Below are 22,051 nucleotides of genomic sequence, written 5' to 3' on the forward strand. Positions count from 1 at the left end.
CCCGTGTTGGGTGTAGAGCTTACGTTAAAAAAACAAAACGACAACAAAAAACTTGCATTAAAATTTTGAAGAAAAAAAAAAAGGAATGGTCAGATGCATTTCCAAACTAGTAATTTCTCCGTATTTTTAAATGCATTTATAAAGTTCAGTAAATGAAACTTTACCTTGTGAAGATCTAATGAGGTATTAAATCGTCAGTTGATAAGCATCATGATGTTAGACTGTTCTAGAAAAAGGAAATGTGTGTTAAACATTAGAAATGGTCCCTTCTCTCGGAAGTTCAGAGCTTGAAGCGTGCTGTTACTTGCACAGTGATAGGTGACGTGGAGGTGTATTTTCACACAAGGACAGTTGCTGGGGTGGGAAAGTGCACGTGTAGTTTGGGCACCAACATGGACATCAATCAGGAAAGCATTGGGTCCTCAAGAAATAAATGAGCATACCAGTGGTGGCTTCTGTCTACACCTAGCAGGGTCCAGTCAAGAATCAAGGAGGGCTCTTCTGAGGAGCTTCTGTTCGTAAGGCTTGCTTTTGAATTCCTGAATTTCAACTCATAAGATCACTGGCATATTTCTTCTCAGTCTAGGAGATCCCTGCTCTGCGGAATGGCATGCCCCAAGCATGCTCTTGCTTCCTTCGGGCTCCCTCCCTAACGTCCCGCTCCCCCCACCGGCTGTACTCTGGTGTTCTGCTGCTTGCTCTCTGTGCCCCACTCTGACAGGTTCAGGACCTTGTCACCCCCGCCGTCTCCCCAAATCCTACCTTTTACTCTCCCTGCGATGGAGATTTACGACCCAGTCATAAATTCACAAATACGTGTCTTAGAAAGGAAGGGAGGTTGAGACCATCTTCAGTGTTCTTTGAATGTCTGAATAGTGTGTTATCCCAGCTGCCATCTTTTTGAGGGGCGGGGGTCTTGTTTTGGGGATCTAATGGAATGATCTCCTTGGAAGGCACCAGAGTGAGGGGAAAAGCTGGAAATCCGAAGCCACAGACTAAAGGCGGATACCATGGAGTTGTTGGTTCTGAGTTAGAGAAGAGCACAGCGGTGGGGCCAGGATGGGGTCCCTCCCAGGACCCCTGGTTCTGATGCAGGAGAAGGTTGGTGCTTGTCTGGGCACAAAGGTCCCGGGAGGAAGGTTAGGGAGAGTTTCCCCAAGCAATGAACAGTGCCAGGGGCCCACACGAGCCTGCAGGGAGCAGGAACAGGAGATAATGACTGACCCTCTCAAGTGCCTACCGTATAACAAATACTATACACACACGTGCCATGGAGAGAAATGGAAAAAACCATGCGGAGTTCAGACCCAGACCCTGTTCCCCAATGGCCATTGGTTCACCAACCAACCAACAAGGGGGAAGGACTCGGAACTGTCCCGGCAAGGCAATGAGCTGTGCTCTTAAAGGGCTGAACCATTAGGGAGGAGGTCGTGATTGACAGCCACAGGCACATGGAGTAACGGTGGATCCGGGCATAACCCCAAACAGGGAGAAGTGCAAATTTCAGGTTTCGGGTTGAAAGACTGTGACCTCTGACCCTTGTTTTCCAAGGACTCTTTTCTTTCAGTCTCCTGTAAAGGACAACATAACTAGCTCTCTCTTCTTCTTCCAAAGGCATTTATTTTACCAGCGTGAGTGTTTCAAGGTCGGAAAAATTACCTGAAATGTTAAACGTGCAGTGTTTCCTTTCAGACAACTTCCTGCTGACTTTGAACTACCCACAAAGGAAAAGACTCATACTGATTAGGAGCTCCCAATGTGCTGACTATCCAAACAAACAGGAAGGGGCATCTCTCTTCAGTTGCGTGAAGCAGCAACAGAAGGCTCCTTGTATGACTGAGGAGGCATCAGTTAGGTCCTGTGGTCATACCCCTGAATAGTGCAGGTCCCCCTGATTCTCCTCCTGCCGTGCATTCTGCTTCAAGATGTGTCCGTACGTGTGGCAACATTTTCTTCCGACGCTAGCGAAATACAGGATGCACCGTTGCAGGTTTAAGTTGTTGCTTCCTGAAGAGACATATGAGCACGCATCTAGGGTTTAAATCTTTTTTTAATTATCGTTGAAAACATGTAGATGCCTGATTCTTTGTAGGTGAGGCTTTGCAACAGCTCATCCTCAAACCTTAATGGTGGGGTTCTGAATTCAGTTTAATTTTTAGTATTTTATTTCATTAACTCTGCTCCCAGAGTTTCCTTTTATTTATTTTTTAAAATGATTTTATTTATTTGAGAGAGAAAGCACAAATGGATTGGGGGGATGGCAGAGGGAGAGGGAGAGGCAGGCTCCTGCTCGACATGGGGCTCGATCCCAGGACCCTGGGATCGTGACCTGAGCCTAAGTCAGATGCTTAACCGACTGAGCCACCCAGGTGCCCCCAGATTTCCTTTTTAGAATAATGGACCATTTTCCTACTACTGCTTAAATAGCTCAGCACAAACTGTAGTTGTTGTAAACAGCACAAAGGTAGGATCTTGAAGTTCTTGCAATTCAGCTGGGCTAACACTGAGATGTGGCAAGGATGCGTTCCCTCCCGGGGCCTAGGAGCAAGTTTGCTTTCTTGTTTCTTCAGCTTCTAGAGGCTCCCTTCATTCCAGCATTCCATGGCTTATGGGTCCCCTCCCCACACTCAGCCTCTAGTTCTGCTGTCACGCATCCTTCCCTGATTCCTACCCTCCTGCCTCCCTCTCACGAGGACCCTTGTGATGGCATCGGCCTGCTGGGTCAGCAGAATACTCTCCTCATCTCAGGGTCCTTCACTTAATCCCTCCTGCAGAGTCCCTTTTGCCATGTAGGGTGACATAGTGACAGGTTCTGGAGATTAGGACATGGACATATTTGGAGGCTGTTATTCTACCTACCCCAACGACATACGTGTGTGTGTATACATATGTACATATATGTATATTTTATATACAATAGATAAAATAACAATGCATGACTTTCGTATGGGAGAAAATAGATGGTGGACAGTTTGGAAATCATACTAATGTGTCTATATTAGTCTGCTCAGCCTGCCATAACAAAATCCCACAGATTTCATGGCTTGAACAACAAATTTATTTCCTCGAAGTTCTGGGTGCTGGAAGACCCAAGATGGAGGTCTGGCATGGTTTGGTGTATGAGCACTCTCTTCCTGGCTTGCTGGTGGCCACTTCTCAAAATGTCCTGACACGGACACAGAGAGACTATGGTCTCTTGTTCTTCTTCTTACAATGGCTCCAGTCTTATCAGATTACGAGCCTACCCATAGGACCCCACTGAACCTTTATTCTCTCCTCACGGGCCCTATTTCCAAATACAGTCTCACTGGGGATTCAGGCTTCCACATAAGAATTTGGGGATGTAGCGGTATCTATATCCACTTAGATTGGTGGGTACAGAAATAACTTAACCGGAAAGCTTGAAAACAATAGATTTTGAAACTGCAAAGCTATGACTTGAATACATAGAATTAGAACAAATCTCCAAGTGAGGTGTCCAAAGGCCACATCTACCAGAACTTTCACCCCATCAATGGCTGCCTGGACGTTGCCCAACTGTATAGTCTCCGGACGTATTTTGTTTTGGAATATGGCGATCATGATACCTGCTCTCCCTTCCCTAAGGGGTCGTTTCTGGGATAAAGGAAGACAACTCTCTGTTGTCAAGAACCCTGAGATGCTTTCTGAGTGTCTGTGGCTTTTCCAGATGGTTTCCGTGCTGGAAAATGCTTGCCCGCTTTGGAGAGAATCTGTTTGAGGACATGAGGCAGCATCATAGAATTTGCAGAAGCACTGGTATTGTTCTTGCCCCAGTCTTCTGTAAAGGGGAGAAAAAGAAAGGAGAAATAGCTACTTGGCACAGAGAAATGGCTTTTCCTTACAGAGAGATCCAGGACACCTCTGGGCAGGTGCCACCCAAGGCAGGAGGTAATGGCTCATCAGAAGGAGAAGAGAAAACCAGACTGAAGTTCCGAAATAATTGGTAGAAACTTAGGCTTATTGGGTTAACTATTTATCAGTACTTGGGTACTTAAATGCTCTTATTTCTTACTGTGCTTAAACCCAGCAGGTAGTATATTTTGGTAAATCTTATCCTATCATCGTAATAAAAAATAATTAAAAAAAAAAAAAGAAGTACAGTATTATCGAATCCGGTGCTGATGTCCAGGAACAACACTACGAATGCAAACAGCCCCCCGGCCAGTACGGCCATTCACCCAGTGGCGGCTTTTGAAGAAGCTGGAAAACGGTTCTAGGCCGATAACCAGTTTCTTGAAAGGTGGCCTTTGCAATTCTAAATTATGTGAGTTAATGTCACAGAACATATTTGATTAAAAGTTGGATATGCGAACCATCCTCTGGACCATTTCACCCTGAGTGATGCTTTTCGAAATGCGTATGCACATTGTCTTACAAAATCAGATTTAGATGAGAAAAGAATCTTAAAATGTCATTCCAATCTTCGTGAGGAGGGAGCATGATATCCTGTGACAAGGAACAAGTGTGAGCTCTGTTTCTTTATTGTCTACCATTCCAGTAGGTTAGTCTTCTCCAGTGTGTGTCGAAACATGCAACTCTGAATCGGCTCCGTCAGAGTAACCTTATGCTTTAAGCAGGCTGCCATGTTAGGGGGCACTTTCATCTATGAGTAATGTTTTGCAAACACGATGAAACCCAGAGTCCCCTAAGTCTCTTGAACGTAATCAGGGATGCTAATAGGCTATGTCAGCAAGAGCAGGGAAAATCTTGGAACTGTAATGGAAAAGGTGGTTTATTCCCCCGAAGAATTCTGTAGAACAATCTTACAAGAGAATCAGGTTATGCTGCACATATTTTGTGGTGGCGATATCCAACCTTGATTTATCGTCTCTTCTCCAACATCTCACTTATTCTCATTGCTTGAAACATCTTAGCTCAGGCCCCACTAATTTCAGGAGGATAGTATAAAGGGAGCCTTATTAATTGTAGTGATATGCAGATGAATTGGCTACCACCTACTATAAGAAAAAGGAAATAATGAATCTCACTAGTTAAACCATCCAATAAGCTTCTGGGACACACTATTTCAAGTGAAATATAGCTCTTATATAAAGTATCTGGTGTATTGACAATCTGCCTTATTTTAGGGGAGAAAAATCAATTAAATAGACATTTATCAGGTTTTCAATAATGCAATACTGTAATTCAAATCTCTTCTTGACGTCACCGAGCAGTAACAATTTATGGCATGATAGGTATTGTCTTGCAAATTACAGATAAATCTTACTCTCAGACGTACACTGGCCTGTGGAAATGCCTCGCTTTCTGCGTTTGCCACCCATAATTCAGTAATTAGCTTACAAGATACCGTCTACATATTGTGAAATACAGTGGTGGGAGGTTATTGGAAGATCCAATGATTGGTTTGGTTAAAACAAGGAAATCTACGGAGGTGATAATAAGAAATCAGATGGTGGCCTCAAGGAAAAGACTTGGTTTCCCCTACGTGTTCTTGAGAGTTAGAGACACCTGCCACGGTCCTCCCTCTGATACTTAGAGGCCAGTGAGCACCGCTGCATTGGTGTGTCCACCACGGTGTGAAGACGTGAGGGAGGCGTCACCACTCACTGCACTGAAAACTGAAGTATACTTTCTCTCAACTCCTCGTTGGTTCAAGACGAAGTCAGAGCCTGGCGCTCCTCCATTCATAGCCTGCCAGTGACTTCCCATGTCTCCCGGAACCAAAGTCAAGTCCGCGATGGCCGACAACGCTCCAGGAGATGGGCCGATGCCCTGTCTGCAACCTCCTTGTTCATTCAGTTCAGCTACGTGCTCTTCCTCACTCTTTTGTGAATAACCTGAGCTTCCTCCTGCCTCTGAGACTTTCCTCTTAGGTCCTTCTGCCCAGAGCACTCTCTCCAGACACCTACTTGACTTGGTCCTTAATGTCCCAAGATCTGGGATCAAGTGTCATTTTATCAGAAGAGACTGACTACACTCTGCAACACAGCCCACCCTCTTCTCTGCTAAGCTTCCTGTCCCTATGCACTCCTTAACTGCTCTCTGTATCCACCTAAAATTCATAGTATTTCAGAGTGTGCTTGCTTTTGGAGATAGGGGAGATAGGGTCTCTAAAGAGGTAGTTAAAATGAGGCCATGAGGGTGGGCCCTTTCCCATATGACTAACGTCCTTCTAAGAAGAGATTAGGACACACAGAAAGACACCAGAAGTGTGTGCCCACCGAGAAAGGCCGTCTGAGGACACAGCAAGAAAACTTGCCCCCACCCAAACATAACGGGGTAATAAATAAGGCTTACTCACTATATGCAGGACACTGTACCGCTGACTTGCCATGCGTTATGCCATCTGATTCTCATAATAACTCGGTGAGGTCGGCATTATCATTGGCCCTTTTTATTCAAGGAACCAGGTTGAGATCTGACCAAGTTCCCAGAAATGATGAGTGGCAGAGCTAGGAAGGGAACCGGCTTTACTTGAATTCTGCCACTTCGGTCTTGACTACGGTGCCCTGTTGCCTCTTGATATTACCTGAAAGAAGACAAAAATCAAAAGTCGCAGGGTTTGGACCCAGAGAGACATGTGTTTGAGTCCTGGCTCTGCTTCCTAGCACATCTGGACTTGCACTCACCGCGTCTGACATGCCTACACACAGGAAGCACGCCAGTACCGTTTGCTTCTGTTAATATCAAATTATTTTTATTAAAATATCCTGAGATGGCCATTTGCAACAACATGGTTGGATCTAGAGAGTATAATGCTAAGTGAAATAAGTCAGTAAGACAAAGACAAATACCATATGATTTCACTCATATGTGGAATTTAGAAAACAAAACAAATGAGCATAGGGAAGAAAAAGGGGAGGAGAGAGAGAGAGACAAATCAAGAAACAGACTCTTAACTATGGAGAATAAAGTGGTGGTTGCCAGAGGGGAGGTGGGTGGGGAGATGGGAGAAACAGGGGATGGGGATTAAGAGCACACTCATCATGATGAGCCACTGAGTCACGTATGGAATTGTTGAATCACTATATTGTACACCTGAGACTAATATAACACGGTATTTTAACTGTACTGGAAATCAAACAAAAAACTTAATAAAAAAATATCCTGAGATGATGTTTCTCTGTGGCAAGAGCTTTATGGAATATACTTACTCAAAATCATTTCGATCCCTAAACTACTGACCAACAGGAATTTTCCAGTGATGTGACTGCATTTTACATCATTACTTACATGCTTTAAAATTAGTTGAATTTGAATCACTTTCACACGTGAGCCCTTAGATCCTCCGATGAAGTTTTCCATGAATGTCTTTATGTGCCAAAGAGTGAAGGAGAGGTATATAAAGTGAATATTGGCCTATCTGTTTGAAACTTATTACTGCTATTATGAATTTATTCCAGTCAATATTGCCCATCTTTGCAAATTCAGCACATGATGTCATGTATATTACCAAAGGGCCATTGTCTTTCCAAGGATGACTTTAAGATATATTTGAAATGAAGTGAGGGCTGTGAATGGTCAGATACAGTAATAATTCCTTTGGGTAACATTTCTTTTGAAATACCAATGTATAAAATGATCACGGCTATCATTTTTATAAAAGGAGATGGTTTCATTTTATGCATAGCCTCTAATAGCCTCAGAGTCCCCTTTTTTCCCAATAAAGCGAAGAAAATATATTTCTTCTCCATCATTTTGCTGAAATGCATAGTATTTGAAAATGTATATGTGCATGGATTCTGGGAAACAAGAACCAGAAATCGATTTTTTTTGTCCCCTTTCTTTAAAAAAATGCCTTTACAAACATTTTGTTGTTGTTGTTGTTGTTAAAATGGAACATTTTACCACATAGTAGGCGAAGGGGAAAAATCAGAGATTTTCAAAATTATCATCTTTGAGGCCTAATATATGTAAACTGTACAAATCTGTGTGAGATTCAGTGGTATATTACTTAGGAATATATCTATGTTACTATCACTCTGGACAAAATATAAATATTCCCAGGACCCCAGAAGACTCTGTTTTGCTCCTTTTCACTCAGTATCATCTTCTCATCCAGAGTCACTATCATACATCCACTGACACAGATTAGCATTGCCTTTCATGACCTGTAGATAAATCGTCACGCAGCATGCTTTTGATTCTGGCTCTCGCTTGCTCGTCATTATGTCTCTGAGATCTGTTCATGTTCTTCCATGCAGTGGTAGTTCATTGTATTTTTATTATTACTCGGTAGTGTTTTTTGTAAAAACATCTTGCGGTTGGTTTTATCCATTGTATTGTTGGTGATGATCTGGGCTGTCCCAATAAAGGCGCGATGAACGCGCTCCTGCCTTTGTTGGACATATGTGTGCAGTGGTCGTAGCTACACGCCCCAGAAGGAGACTGCAGCCTGTGGGGTCACTCGGTGTTTGGCTTTAGTTGGCACTCCCACCGGCCATATGAGTGGTTTCCGTCCCTTCACGGCCGTGTGGATGCTTGACCGGTCTTCGACTTGTTGCGATGTCATCCATTCTAGGGGCTGCACAGTGGTATGCATTCTGGCTTTCATTTGCGTTTTCCTGCTGAGTCACGATGTGGCAGAACTTTTCAGAAGCTTATTGGTCATTCAGAAATCCTCATTTGGAAAGTGTCAGTTCAGGTCTTTGGAAAATGCTTAATTCGGTTGTCTTTTTTTGTGGTTTATGGGAGTAGTACCTTACGTACTACGGATCCTGGCTTTAGTTTAGTTTTGTTTTTTTTGAGACTGTGATGTCCTACATTCTGTGTTATCCTTTAACTTTTATATTGATGTCTGCTGATGAGCATAAAATTCTTAATTTTAATGAAAACCAATTTACCATTTTTTTTCTTTTATGCCTGCTGCTTTGTGTGTCCTAGTTAAAAATTGTCGTACACCACAAGTTCATAAACATACTCTCCTGGTTTTTGCTATACGTTGCACTATTTGCATTTTACAGATGGTCTTTGATCTATTTTATATCAACTTATTTGATGTAAAGGTACTGATTCCTTTTTTAAAATATCGATATCCAGTGGAACCAAAATGACTTAATTAGAGTCCTTTCGCACAGTGAACTGATGCGGTGCCTTCTCGTAAGTAAGCTGACTTTGTAAATGGGTCATCCTACAGATTCTACACTGTTATTCATGGATCTTTTTGTCTACTCTTGTGCTACTTTTTTCTTGTTTTATGTGTTTTACAAATGTGCTACTGTCTTGATTACTGTAGCTTCATTGTATGTCTTCATATCTGGTAACTTAAACCCTTGACATTGGATCTTCAGGAGAACCTTGGCTAATCCAGGCCCTCGGCTTTCCATATAAATGTTAGAACTCCACTTCTCAATTGCCACAGAAAACCTGGTGAAATACGGATCAGGATTACACTGAGCCTATAAATCAAGCTGGGGAGAATGGGTACCTTAAAAATAATCGAGTCCTCCAATCTATAAACATGATCCCTTTCTCTACTTAGGTCTTCTTTAAATTCTCTCAGCACTTTTTTTGTTGTTTCCTATGTAAAAGTTTTCAATAATTAGATTTATTTCTTGGCATTTGGTATCTTTGATGTTGCTGTAAGTTGTACCTATTTATATATTTATTTGTTTCCTGACGTGTGAGTTTCAAGTTCGTTGTTGTTTGTATCATTTTCAGGTTCTTGTAAATCATGAAAGAACTCTTTAACCTGAACCCTGGTGGATCTTCTCATATCTCACACCAGTCCAACCACACACCATTTCAGGACTAGTTACTCTGAAGCAGAGCTGTGATCGTAACATTTTCTTACCAAATCTTCATAGCATTCTAGTATTTTTAATTGTCACTGCCCTTTTTATCCAGCTTTGTCTCTGCTGCTTCCTCTATATGTGCTTTAGACACAAAATCAGAATGTCCACCACAACACGGCTTGGATGTGCCCTTGGTTCATGCTGGTTTTGCTTACGGAATCTCTCTCCATATTTGCTTCTTTTGTATCTGTTCCTGAGGAAATGTGTAGGTCATCACGTGGTTTTAAATAAGCTATCTTATGAACCCTCAACCAAATATAACCAAGTGCTTCTCCAAGATCACGCAGTTCTTTTCCAAGTCAGGGGAGCCTCAGTTGGTTAAACGTCTGTCTGCCTTTGGCCCAGGTCATGATTCTGGGGCCCTGGGATCAAGACCTGCATCGGCTCCCTGCTTAGCGGGGCATCTGCTTCTCCCCCTTTGTACTCCCCCTCCCTCAAATAAATAAATAAAATCTTTAAAAAAAAAACTTTTCCAAGTCATATAGTTCACATTTTTCATTGCATCACGTAGACTACTCATGGGAGGACATACTTTCCCCTAAATGTCTTCTGACGTAGTGCAGTCCATCCTTATATCCCTAATAGTATGCAGCACAGTCTTGGGCTCACAGTTGTTACTTAATAAATATGTGTTCACTTTAATTTTAATAAATGCAACTAGGGAACTATAATGTGCTGTGCTATCTTTTTTGTTTGAGTTTTGTCAGCCGTGGAACCCCCCCAAAAAAATCTTTTGAAGTGCTAAAACGAAAAATAGGCAAAACTCCATTTTGCTCTGCTTGAGTATCATTAAAGAATTCTGAACCTTCCGTTTTTTAAAAGCATATAATTTATGTGTATTATAAAACCACGCTTTGTTTTCACAAGTCAACATCGTTAATGCAGTCTGTCAGAGTGCATTCTCACTAAATTGCTTTGATGAACACGCCAGCCCAGTCACTTTCTTTTAAGGGGAAGAGAAGAAAGAAAGAAAGAAAAAAAAAAAAAAACTTCTGCAGCAGCAAAAAAGAAAGTAAATAGAACAGGTCTAGACTTTGCTGCCTATTTTTACATCCCAGGTTGCAAATAATTTGGCCGAACATTCTCATGAGCCAGGATTCTACCTCAAAATTTGCAATTCAAAAGCTCTATCTTTGTTTTGTAAGCGATATGTAGCACCGATTTCAGCTTCTGCCCCATGTACTCAGTCATTAACAGGTCCTGAGCCTGTACAGACTTGAAGTAATCGTAAACGTACAGCTAGGAAGGCCGTCCTCGGCCTGCCCAGCCTGAGCCCCAGCACTGGGAGGTACTGCGCAAACCTCTCTTCCCAATACACCCCCACCCCAAGATCTCACCCGCAAGACCTCAAGCACGAGGTCTCGGCTACTTTTGAAAAGGCTCTTCGGTACGCAGGAGTTGGAATAACTAATAGAACCTAGTAAAACTTTCTGCATATATTTTCCTAGAATATTTAAAACAAAATTATTAGTTTCCCTCCCTACCAGAGGTGGAGGTGGTGGTTTCTGTAAAAATGTGGGGAAAATGAATAGCAGAGACATGCATTTGCTGTCTGTCTTCACTGGAGCTCTTGATGAATTGAGCCTTACCCCAAAGCATGTGGATTCAAATAAATAAAATAAGACACCTTGTCTCATTATGTATCTTTATAAGCATGTCTGTGGGTGGGCGGGTGAAAATATTCAGTCTTACACACACACTTAGAGAAGATCACTTATACCGGACTTTGGTACTCAGCAACTCTAGAATGCCCTTCACTTCATTCACTTCAGTCCAATCTCTCCACAAAACACGGTCAGGTTTGGAGGGAGATTCTCTCTCTGGAACTTCCACATTTCACTTGATTCCTAACTGGGGTCTCCTTGGAGAGAAATATGAAAAAAAGGATTTATGAAAGAGAGCTACCACATTCTTACATAACGCAAGTGGCAAATAAAGAAAAATCATCAGTGAATATTTTATTGTGTGGACACCTATAGTCACCACGATTTTGTCCTACTTTATACCTGGAAATCAATGTCAACCTGACATTTTTTGTTTACCTCATTTCACCAGGGTAAAAAATGCCCTTCTAGTAAAGCAGCAGTCAGAATGTCCTTGCTCTGGGTCTGAAAGACATGGCTCAGGATTTCTTTCAAAAGCTTAAGAAGTTGCAGCAGACTGATGCCCTTGATTTGCTATGTGTCGGAAGGAAACATGACGGGGAAAGGTTAGTAAACGGAGACACAGGCTGGGGGATGGAACACAAGGCCACGGCCTGTCAGGGTGGTTCTGGAAACCCCACAGCTTACAGCACGCAGGCACTTCCCTCCCGTGGTGATGCTTTGATGACTTCTGAATGGTCTTTAATGCCTCCTCAGGATCTCCAGAAGAAATTCACACCCTTGCATTTGAGATTCAAGACTTTGCAAAATGCTGCGGGAGACGTGAAAAGTAGATAAAGATAGTCTGCCTTTCAAGACTTATATAGTTTGGTCAAGCTTGTTGTGTACTCTCCCCTCCTAGTGCTTCTCCCCGTGAAGGGACTGTTCCGTCAGCCTGGTCAAGTCTCTGGAGCATGATCATCTCCTTCCACATACTCCACATGACCAGCCCCACTCCCATACCACACCCAAAACCCATGGATTCCTTACCACACAGAATAACAGCCTCCTCTTTGAATCCTGGGTCACCCCCTTACCATCATGGTGCCAGGCTCATCTCAGGGCAGAAAAACACTTCCCAGCTATGCCCTCATTGGACAATCTTGCCCTTTCTCTAAAGCAGTTGTGGGAATATTTCCTAGCAAACCCCTTCTCTGGAGGCAGGGAGGCCTGGGAGATAAGATTCATTGTGACACAGACAGTTGTTGAGTCACAGCGATGGAATGTACAATTTTTTTTTTTTTTTTTGAGAAGGATGTTACTGTCCTCAATATGATTATAAAATACATGGTGATTAAAGATGTTCAGTTACCAAGTGTTTCATGGTCTTAGTCCAGCTGTGTGTGTCCCAGTGTAAACAGTTATTTCCAGACGTGAAGACTTGAGAAAGATGTGCAAGAGCATAAAGGTCTGGGCTGCGCCATATGCAATGGTTTAAGACTGTAGAACCCACACCTTACACTTTGGAAAGCCTGCAGAGGCTGTGCCAAAATCCCTAAGGGTAGGAGCCCCACCTGTGTTATTCAGCATTGTATTTATAGAATTCTGTGTTGGAAATGAGCTTTTCTCTCAAATATCTGGTAGATACTCAGTGAGTGAATGAATAAATGTGAATAAATAGAGAGCCAATTCTGGTGGTGTGATGAAATCCATCCTTTGGGACCAGAAGCAAAGGTTCCCCCTGCATGGTGTAGTGGGAGGCATTCCTCTAGGGAGGGAGGGGTTTCCTGTTCCCAACTGACCTAGAGAAATGCAGATTGAAGGACAGAAATGAGAATCAAGAGAAGAAACGTTTGACTCAGTTGAGCAGGGGATTCCTTCCCCCTTTTGGCTTTATGGTAAATTCAGTTCTGGGGAGGGAGGTGTTCCTGGGTTCCATGGGTGTTCCTCGAGTTTCTAGGCTATTCTTGACAGGGAACTGGGTTCCAGTTGCTATTCTGATGAATGAAGATCAGCTGGGCCAGTGTCTTCATATATCCAAACTAATCTAATCTTCAGAAAACTGAAGCTTAGTCACTCTATATTCCTTGTCCCTTGACCCTGAGCCCCATACAGACTGATTAAAATCTGTCTGTTCTGTGGGTCATTTCCAGCTTGTTATTTAAAACCTCTTTGGTCATCTGAGGCCCATCATTCTTACTTAGATGCAGGCCCTTGAAGGACAACAGCCATGGCTTATTCTTTTTCTTCTTAAATATTTTATTTATTTGAGAGAGAGAGAGCACGAGCAGGGGAGGAGGGGCAGAGAGAGAGTGAGAAGCAGAGTCCCCGTTGAGCAGGGAGCCCGATGTGGGACTCAATCCCAGGACCCTGGGATCATGACCTCAGCCGAAGGCAGATGCTTAACCAACCGAGCCTCCCCAGGCACCCCCATGGGTTTATTCTTTATGGTTCATAATGCCTAACACAGATAGACCTTGTCCTAGTACGTATTCATATACATTTATTTTGTTTTTCTTATTTAGGTTTTGTAGTTTGCTTCATTGGGCCCCTTACTCAAGCAAACTAAGCCAACGTGAGACTTTCTGCATCCTATTCATTTCTCAACCAGCACGTCAACCCAATGACGGGTAGGTCCCTGTTCCTCATTTGTGAACGACTGTATGTTACTTGGGCACAGCATAACTTAAAATCGATCTATCATCTGAATGGTTCTTTGACATCTCAGTTCTCAGTAGCGTTTTATGGTCACAGTAGCTCTGGATACAGTTATACCTGTAGAGTTTGTCGTTAACTCCTTCAACAAGGAGGGAATGCCTTCAACAAGTTCATGAGGGAAGCCAGGAATGGAGTGGTTCTAGTCACTGAAGGAATCTGTGGACCGTCTTCCATTTCCACAGGCCTGGTATGAGTTTGGGCAGCGTCTACCTTATTTGACATCCTGGTCAAGTGGAGCTAATATTTATCTTCTTCAAGTTACGCCCTTTACATGCTCCACATGCTTACGTGTCATTAATATTTGCAACATGCTTGAAGTTCCTGGGATTCCTATGCAGACTTCAAGTATAGCAAAGGACAGTTGGAATAGAGTGAACTCGAAGGCTTTGCAAATGGGCAGCTTGGGAGCATTTCAAAGGCTTAGCTAATAATAGCACATGGCTAAGGTGATCTGGAAGCTTCTCTGAGTTCCCTTTGACATCCATTTGCTGGGGATTAGGTTTACATGTTGAGACTCAATTAAATTTCAGGGATCTCAGATCCTGAAAATTAAAAAATCGAATAAGATTATATTTTTTTCTTTAAGATTTTATTTATTTGAGAGAGAGAGTATGAGTGGGGGAGGGGTGCAGGGAAAGGGAAAAGCAGGTTCCCCAGTTGAGCAAGGAGCCAGATGTGGGGCTGGATCCCAGGAGCCTGGGATCATGGCCTGAGCCGAAGGCAGACGCTAAACGACTGAGCCACCCAGACACCCCTGAGATTATCTTCAGTAGTGCTCCCAGTTTATAGATTCATGATTTATCCGTGAACAGTGAAAAACCCTAAACCTTATCTGCTTTGGAATATAAAGCATTCATTCTTATCACAGAGTGACAACTCCCCTTCTAAACCCCACAATTTCAGGAAATACGCTGAATTTTTCTCTTTTCACAGAATATTTGACAATAACATGTGACCTTAGCAAATCCAATATGGCCAATATTTGACTCTGCTATGACACTAAAATCTAAGGATACTTTTATTGTAATTATTCTGTTTAAAAATTTTATTTTTTCAGCATTTAGATGTAAGTAGTGCTCTCATGTAAAGTAAACGCGGGCTCACAAACATTATCTTATCTTGCATATTTTGCCACCTCACAAGATGACTCATGTAAGATTAGCTATGGGCTTGAGTAAATATTCATCATAAACAATATATTATTTTGTAGATTTATAGCAAATGCCCCACATTGTTTTAGTTACTAATAAACACTAAACACTCATGTTTTTGTCTCACAGAAACATTTCTGTGTTAGACTCTGGCAAGTGGATTGCTAGCAAGTGCCAGAGAACTCCAAGGGACTGTGGACACCATGATTTCATTTGAATATGGTTTTGTTTGTTGCTGTAAAATATTACAGTGAAGGGGTGCCTGGCTGGCTCAGTTGGAAGAGCATGTGACTTGATCTCAGGGTCGTGAACGTGAGCCCCACATTGGATATAGACATCACTAAAAAAATGCATAAACTTAAAAAAAATAAAATAAAATATTACAATCAAGAGCCAAGTATACAAAAAACAAGATTTGGGCAGTATTTGTATTCTTGTATAAGTAACGTTAGACACCAAATGTTTAAGTGGATTGTAGGCAAATATATATGATTTTATTTACATATGCATTATATGGTATATTTATATATATTCTATATTATATAATATTAGGTATGTATAATCAAGATATATATATATGGTGATATATGATCTCATCTATATATATTATTTCTGGTGACCAGCAAAACAGATAAAACAGAAGAGCAATGATTATCAGAAGCCAAGACGATGATCATAAGAAGAAGCCAGCTCTAATTTTATCTCCGCCACCTTGCTGAAACATGGGTAAGCCCTATGTTTCTAACTGACATGAGTGCATCTGCAAAGGTCACATCCTCTGTAATTGTGGATTTCTTACTGCAGGCTTAATTCTCAGCTTTTTGGCCACATCCCTCGCACTGAACACAAGGAAACGTTTAATAGAGTGTGGGTGAGCCTGTCATATCCTCTCTTTGAGTATGAGTTAATGAGGAATAAAAAGAAGGAAGATTAATAGAAACCAGGTTCTCACAGTTGCAAACCAGAGTCGGGACTTTGTATAAACCCAGAGAAAGAAGCTTTCTAACAGTAATCGTGAAAATTCTGACCTTTAAACATGAATATCCGAAAAAGTAAATGATTGAATCAACTCAGGCACTAGAATGGCTGAAATGGCCGTTGACCACAGAGAGCTGATAATTCCAGTTCTTTTAGACACTGGGGCTAAATTACCACTTGACGTTTTAAATTATTGCTCAGGAAGGTAGTTGTAAAGAATTGCCTGGTGATTTGTTTTTGTTTTGTGGGGGTTTTTTGTATGGTCATCTCACCTTAAAATTACAGAATGCTGTCAGCGAGAAAAACTTTTTTAGATACAATAGCTTGATTAATGAGCGAGGTAGGAATGAGTCATCTTCTGTCTGTTTTCATTTTCTCCCTCAGCCCCACAGTATTGTGCATTTCAGGAGGTTATTGGTCTTACTCTGCACTGGCCATTCTGAATGATGATAGTGTGTTACTGCCTTAGTCTGTTCGGGCAGCGACCGCAGAACACCACAGACTGGGGGCTTATAAACAACAGACATTTCTTTTCTTTCCCACAGTGCTGGAGACCAAACGTCCCAGGTAACGGGCATGGGCACATTCAGTATCTGGTGAAGGCCGGCTCCCTGGGTCAAGGATAGGTGCCTTCCTGCTGTGTCCTCACATGGAGGAGGGTATGAGGGAGCTCTCTGGGGTCTCCTTGAGAAGGGCGCTAATCCCACTGACGAGGGTGCGACCCCCGTCATCAATTCAATTTGAGGTGTACATCAATTCAATTTGATGTAATCACCCCCAGGGGACCGCGTCTCTAACACTAGGGCTTACACTTTCAACACATGAATGGGGAGGGGGCCGGTGGCAATAGCAGTTATATATGGGGTTTTGAAAAACTGTTCCTATATGTTATCCCGTTACCGTTCTGACAGGCGTAGACACACTGTGAGACAGACAGCATGGAGAGTCAAGATAAACACAGTTGGGGGGAGTGAGACTCAATCTATATTACATGAATCATCTCCCCAGGTACAGACCAGGAGAGTTTCAAGGCCAGGACAAAATCGGTGATCTGAGACAAAAGAGATTTGGTCCCTCTCTTTTGGTGTTTCAAATGATAAGTAACACAGGAAGACGTTCATCAAAAAAAAGTTGTATGAACATCCATTTGTGAGAAGCAAAATGTTGAGGATTATTGGCTCCTTAAAGTAACAGCCCAAAGATAGCCATATAGAAAGGTATTTAAAAACTGTGTGATCGATTGCCTGGGAAAATGTCACTTACGTTTTTTCCTCAGCATGAAAACGGAACAGCTGTTTTAAACCATGAGTATTCATTAATTCACTATTCATTCACCCGTTTTACCATGAGTATTTGTTAAGCAGTTACTGTGTGCCAAGGATGAAACACTGGGGAGAAGAGAGTGAGTAACACCAAAAATCCAAACAAACATCCTATTTTCTGCATCATGGAATATGTAACGTCTTGGTAAATCAGAGGTTAAGAAAATGATTTTTAAAATGTGAATTATGTATCCATTACCCGACAAGATGGAGTAACTCGTGGGGCATGCTTCTGGGAATCAATGAATCATGTTCTATGGGAGTAACGTTAAATGGAGATCAGATAGAGTCAAGTGAAGATTTCTATGTCAAGACAAAGTCACCTAAGGCAGTTCCTCAAACACCCTTGAAGAAAATGTAGCTCTGTGGTGCTGTGCTTAGTCACCCCTGGGACTAAGATCTCAGTGCCCACCATATCATATTTTCTCTGCTGATTGACTTAAAAAACTTTAAGATGGTTTATTAAATTGCAGTATCTTTGACTTACATTTCGGGGATTTTTATTCAGCTTTCTTCTGTGTGGATGTAATTTATACATGTGCGTTTATCATTTGATTGAAGTAAATTACTGTTTACTCAAAGTCAATTAACCAAAATATAGCTCTTGTTTTATGTTATTTAAATCTGTGCTGTTAAAATAGCACCGGAAAATGTGTACCATGCAAGAACATCACAATTCCATATGACTCTGACCTCTAGAAACACATTTTAGAAAAAAGGCTGAAAAATGTGTCATAGCTGGTTTTTGTTTTCCCCTGACAAGAACAAAGACAGATATACCTAGAGATTTATTAGCACAACATGCTTTTGTGGCAAAATTAGCAGGAATCTAACCTTTGAGATTTACAGAAAGCAAAACAAAATAGGAAAAAAAAATCTTTTCAGTTAACCCTATCATTCACAAGATAGAGCATTTGAGAAAACAAAGTGAACCACTGAAGATTTAGGCACTGGTTCAAATGTTAGATGGCTAGGATACTTCGGGGAAAGGAGTTTTAGGTCTACCTCAGAAATAAAAACAAATTTGAATGATAAAAACCAAAATTCCTAAAAACAAAATTTAAAATTCTGGTTTTGATCCATATAGCCACATAAATGTTAAGCTTAGTGGAATTTGAAAGCAAAAAACAAAGAACTGATATGTTAATCTCTTACATGCTTTTCAGCCACAAGGAATTGCTTAAGACTAGAGAATGAAGACTAAGCAAGGTCCTAATTTTCTTGGTTTTGGACTGACATTTTTAGTGTAATGTAAGGATTTTTCGCTCTGCTAGAATCTTACTGCCAACTAACAGTAAAATGATCATGCATACAGAATGGGCAAAACCAGAAAGGCAAGCATCTCATTGGTATTTATTCTTAGCAAGATTGTGTCTCTGTCCAAATATGCTGTAATAATGTCAAAAACACAGTAGCCTTAGGTGACTGTGTGAGTGCCAGAATTGTTCTGGTTCAAATAGCATTTCTTTTGAGTCCTAGAGCAACTGTCTATCTAGAGTACTCTTGCAGGAAGCCAGTTTATTTCCCCTGAAACAGAAAGAAAGGCAAGTCCCATGAGAGACCAAACCAGAGGCACAGTTGACTTCTGTGTCCTCTGTCCTGAGCAGCTTCCCGTCCTGTCCAACTCCGGCACAGGGGAGAATTCAGCCCCGCCTGAGGCCAGAGCCAGTCCTGGTTATGGCTGCTGGCATTGTGGAAGCCCAGCGCTGCCCACACTTGGGATTTGGAATGGGTCTTGCTGTAGGTACCCTATGGATCTGCAGTAATCCATCCAGCTGGCTCCTCTCCCAGGACGCAGATGCCCACCAGCCTCCCTGCTCCCAATGGGCATTCTGCTCTGAACCCGTCAGTAATGGGATGGAGCACAGCCCTGCCTCTTTCGGGTCACTGGACCATCCAGCTCTCCCGGCCTCCCCCCATCGGTTCCTTCATTCTGAACAGTTCCCTTAGGAACATCTCATTAATACCCTGGGAGCCCTCAAGTTTTCAGGCCAGGAAGCCCCAGACGCTTCCTCACGTGGGTTTATAGGGGATGGGAGAATGAGCACATTCAGTGACCAGCTCTCTTGGAGTCACGTTGTCTTTGTCGGCACATCTTCCAGAACGTTGGCTCTGGAAAGGAACATGTGGCCACCATCAGTTTCTGGAGCCCTGGGATGTCTGGGAACAGTTTCCAGCACAGTCTTCATAGGCAGCAAGAAGCAGAGCTGGTAGACACGTGTGCTCTGTTGGCTGCATCGCCCTGATCGCCTGCCAGACCCGGGATAGAGTATGTTGAGAACTTCACTGACTCGGTGTTGACACAGATTAAGGTCTAATTTTGCTTCATTTTGTATCATCAAACCTCAGGTTATGTAAGCACAGTCCTTCTATAACTTCACGCAGGGTGAGTTATAACACAAAAATGTGTTGAAAATGCTCCAGAAGACCTCCTACCAAGATGGTTATGTTTGTGGCCGATTTTTGTGCAGCCCCCTTTAAATCACGTGTCTCCACCGATCTTGGGGGCTCACGTCTCCCTAACAGGGCTGCACATTGAGCAGAGATTAATTACTTCCAGGAGGCCATTCTACCCAATAATTCTTGATGGGAAAAGGAGCATTTGAAATACCGACTGTACAATTTACAGTTGGTGGTGAAGTCTTCATTTTGGTACCAGCTGTTCTGTGTTAGACATTTTCACACTACAAACAGCTCCAGAATGGCACATAGCTGGGAATTGTATGTGGTGTTTTATCACTCTTTATCCGGGAGAGGAAATATCATTGTCCTTTACTGCAAGAGCACCTGGGGAGTTAGTCAGTTTTGGGTAAAGAAGAACACACCGAGCCAAGATTCTAGAATCGAATCTGAAAAACATCATTTCTATAGTGTTGCTGCTTGCTCGTGCAATAAGGTCTCGTACAATTCATGGTACCATCCCAAAGGGCAAGGAGAAGGACAGAAATCAAGCAGAGATAACCCACTTTTATCGCTTTTGTCAATTCAGGTTTCAAAGTTTTTTAAAGAAAGAACTCTGTAATTTACGAATGTGTGAAAACAGGTTAGTCTGTGGAGTAGCCACGGTAAGGCATGATGGTCTTTTTATTGGAACAAGGAAGGACGGGTATTGTCTGCATCCTGCCCTCAGAAATCTCACAGGATATTGCAGAAGATACACACAGTGTGTCCTCGTTATGGAGTCCATGTGTGCACGTCTGCTTACTTGCTAACGTTTATTTGTAACCCCCAAACCAATACTTTCATAGTCATCCATGGACATGCCAAGTGGTAAAAATTTCTCATCGATAGACACCCACATTCCCAGCTGAGTTGGAACAAGTCTGTGCTTTGCCTTCCTCTTTCAACTCTTGTACTGTAAACAGGTGTCCTTTATGAGGTCTAATGTTCTCGGGTTTGTGTTTTTGGTTGGTGATTGCAGAGCTTACAGTGACCCCTGAACATAGTGCTGACGTGCTGTCCAGTGTTCCTGAGTGTAAGGCGGCCGTGTGTGCCCTCTGAGAAAATAGGTGTGAGATAAGTTTAGTTCAGCCATGAGTTATGCAGTGCTGATGGATGTGCATTCAGTGTGGATGAATCAACAATAGATATTAAATAAGGAATCTGTCATTTTTTAACTGTTTCGTTTCTTTTTTTCTTTTCTTTAAGTAATCTCTACACCCAACATGGGGCTCAAACTCATGATCCTGGGATCAAGAGCCAGAGGCTCCACCTACTGAGCCAGCCAGGTGCCCCTAAATAAGGAATCTTTAAGTGGAAAGACACATAAAACAAGGTAATGTATTGATCAGTTGATGAAAATGACCAGAGGCTTGCAGGCACCCTGCCCTGCATTTCCCTTAGGAGCAATGGTTCATGATTTGCAAATTCAGTATGCATGGTGATTTAGACAACATCACTGCCACAGATAATAAGAATTGACTCTGTGTGTTTGTGTATGTGTGTGGGTCTAGGGATGTATGTGTATGTGCATTCATGTATGCATATATGTGTCCATGTATGGTATTATACTACTGGAAATACACACAGATATCATGGAAACACATAAAATAGCCCACACCTGGGAAAGGAAGGGTATAGTCAGGCCCCAACATAACTCTCCATCACATTCAAACCCATCAGTGGAAGACTGCTTTCTCTGGGGAATGTGGCCTACCTCTAGCTTGGAACGTCTGCCTGCTGAGAGGTGACATGAACAGTAACCACTGTCTAGTTACTTTAGGTCCACTGAAGCTAAATAATAGAAAGGAGATTGGAATTATTCTCTTGAATCCTGTGATGCCAAAGATCTTACACAAACATAGTCTCATTTTGGAGAAAGTGCTTAAAATTCCCTCTTTTAGAAGTATTTTAAGTGCCAAATCTGACAGAAATCATATTAATTGTATCTTTTAAATAGTAATGCAAGGAGCAAAACAAAGTATCGGCTCACAGAAACATGTTTCCTTCTTCCAGTGTCCCCTTCATATAATAAATTATCTGACCAACAGCCAGAATGATATTTTTTAAATATAAATCAGGAG

General features: G+C 42.2%; 1 long non-coding RNA gene across 2 annotated transcripts in view; it reads left to right on the top strand.

Annotated features, from left to right (window-relative positions):
- LOC118026692 overlaps positions 1 to 21,213 on the top strand; it is a 115,930-nt gene extending 94,717 nt beyond the window's left edge. Inside the window, exons 2-4 of one of the 2 annotated variants that reach the window (XR_004683652.1) lie at positions 13,885 to 13,989; positions 15,852 to 15,954; positions 21,177 to 21,213. This is a non-coding gene — a long non-coding RNA (uncharacterized LOC118026692). Of the gene's footprint in view, positions 1 to 13,884; positions 13,990 to 15,851; positions 16,266 to 21,176 lie in introns of those variants that run through there. The other variant, XR_004683651.1, reaches the window with a different exon arrangement.
- Positions 21,214 to 22,051: the final 838 nt, after the last annotated feature.

Source organism: Mirounga leonina, unplaced genomic scaffold (assembly GCF_011800145.1).
Source record: "Mirounga leonina isolate KUSES-001 unplaced genomic scaffold, KU_Mleo_1.0 Mir_268, whole genome shotgun sequence".
Lineage (NCBI taxonomy): Eukaryota > Metazoa > Chordata > Mammalia > Carnivora > Phocidae > Mirounga > Mirounga leonina.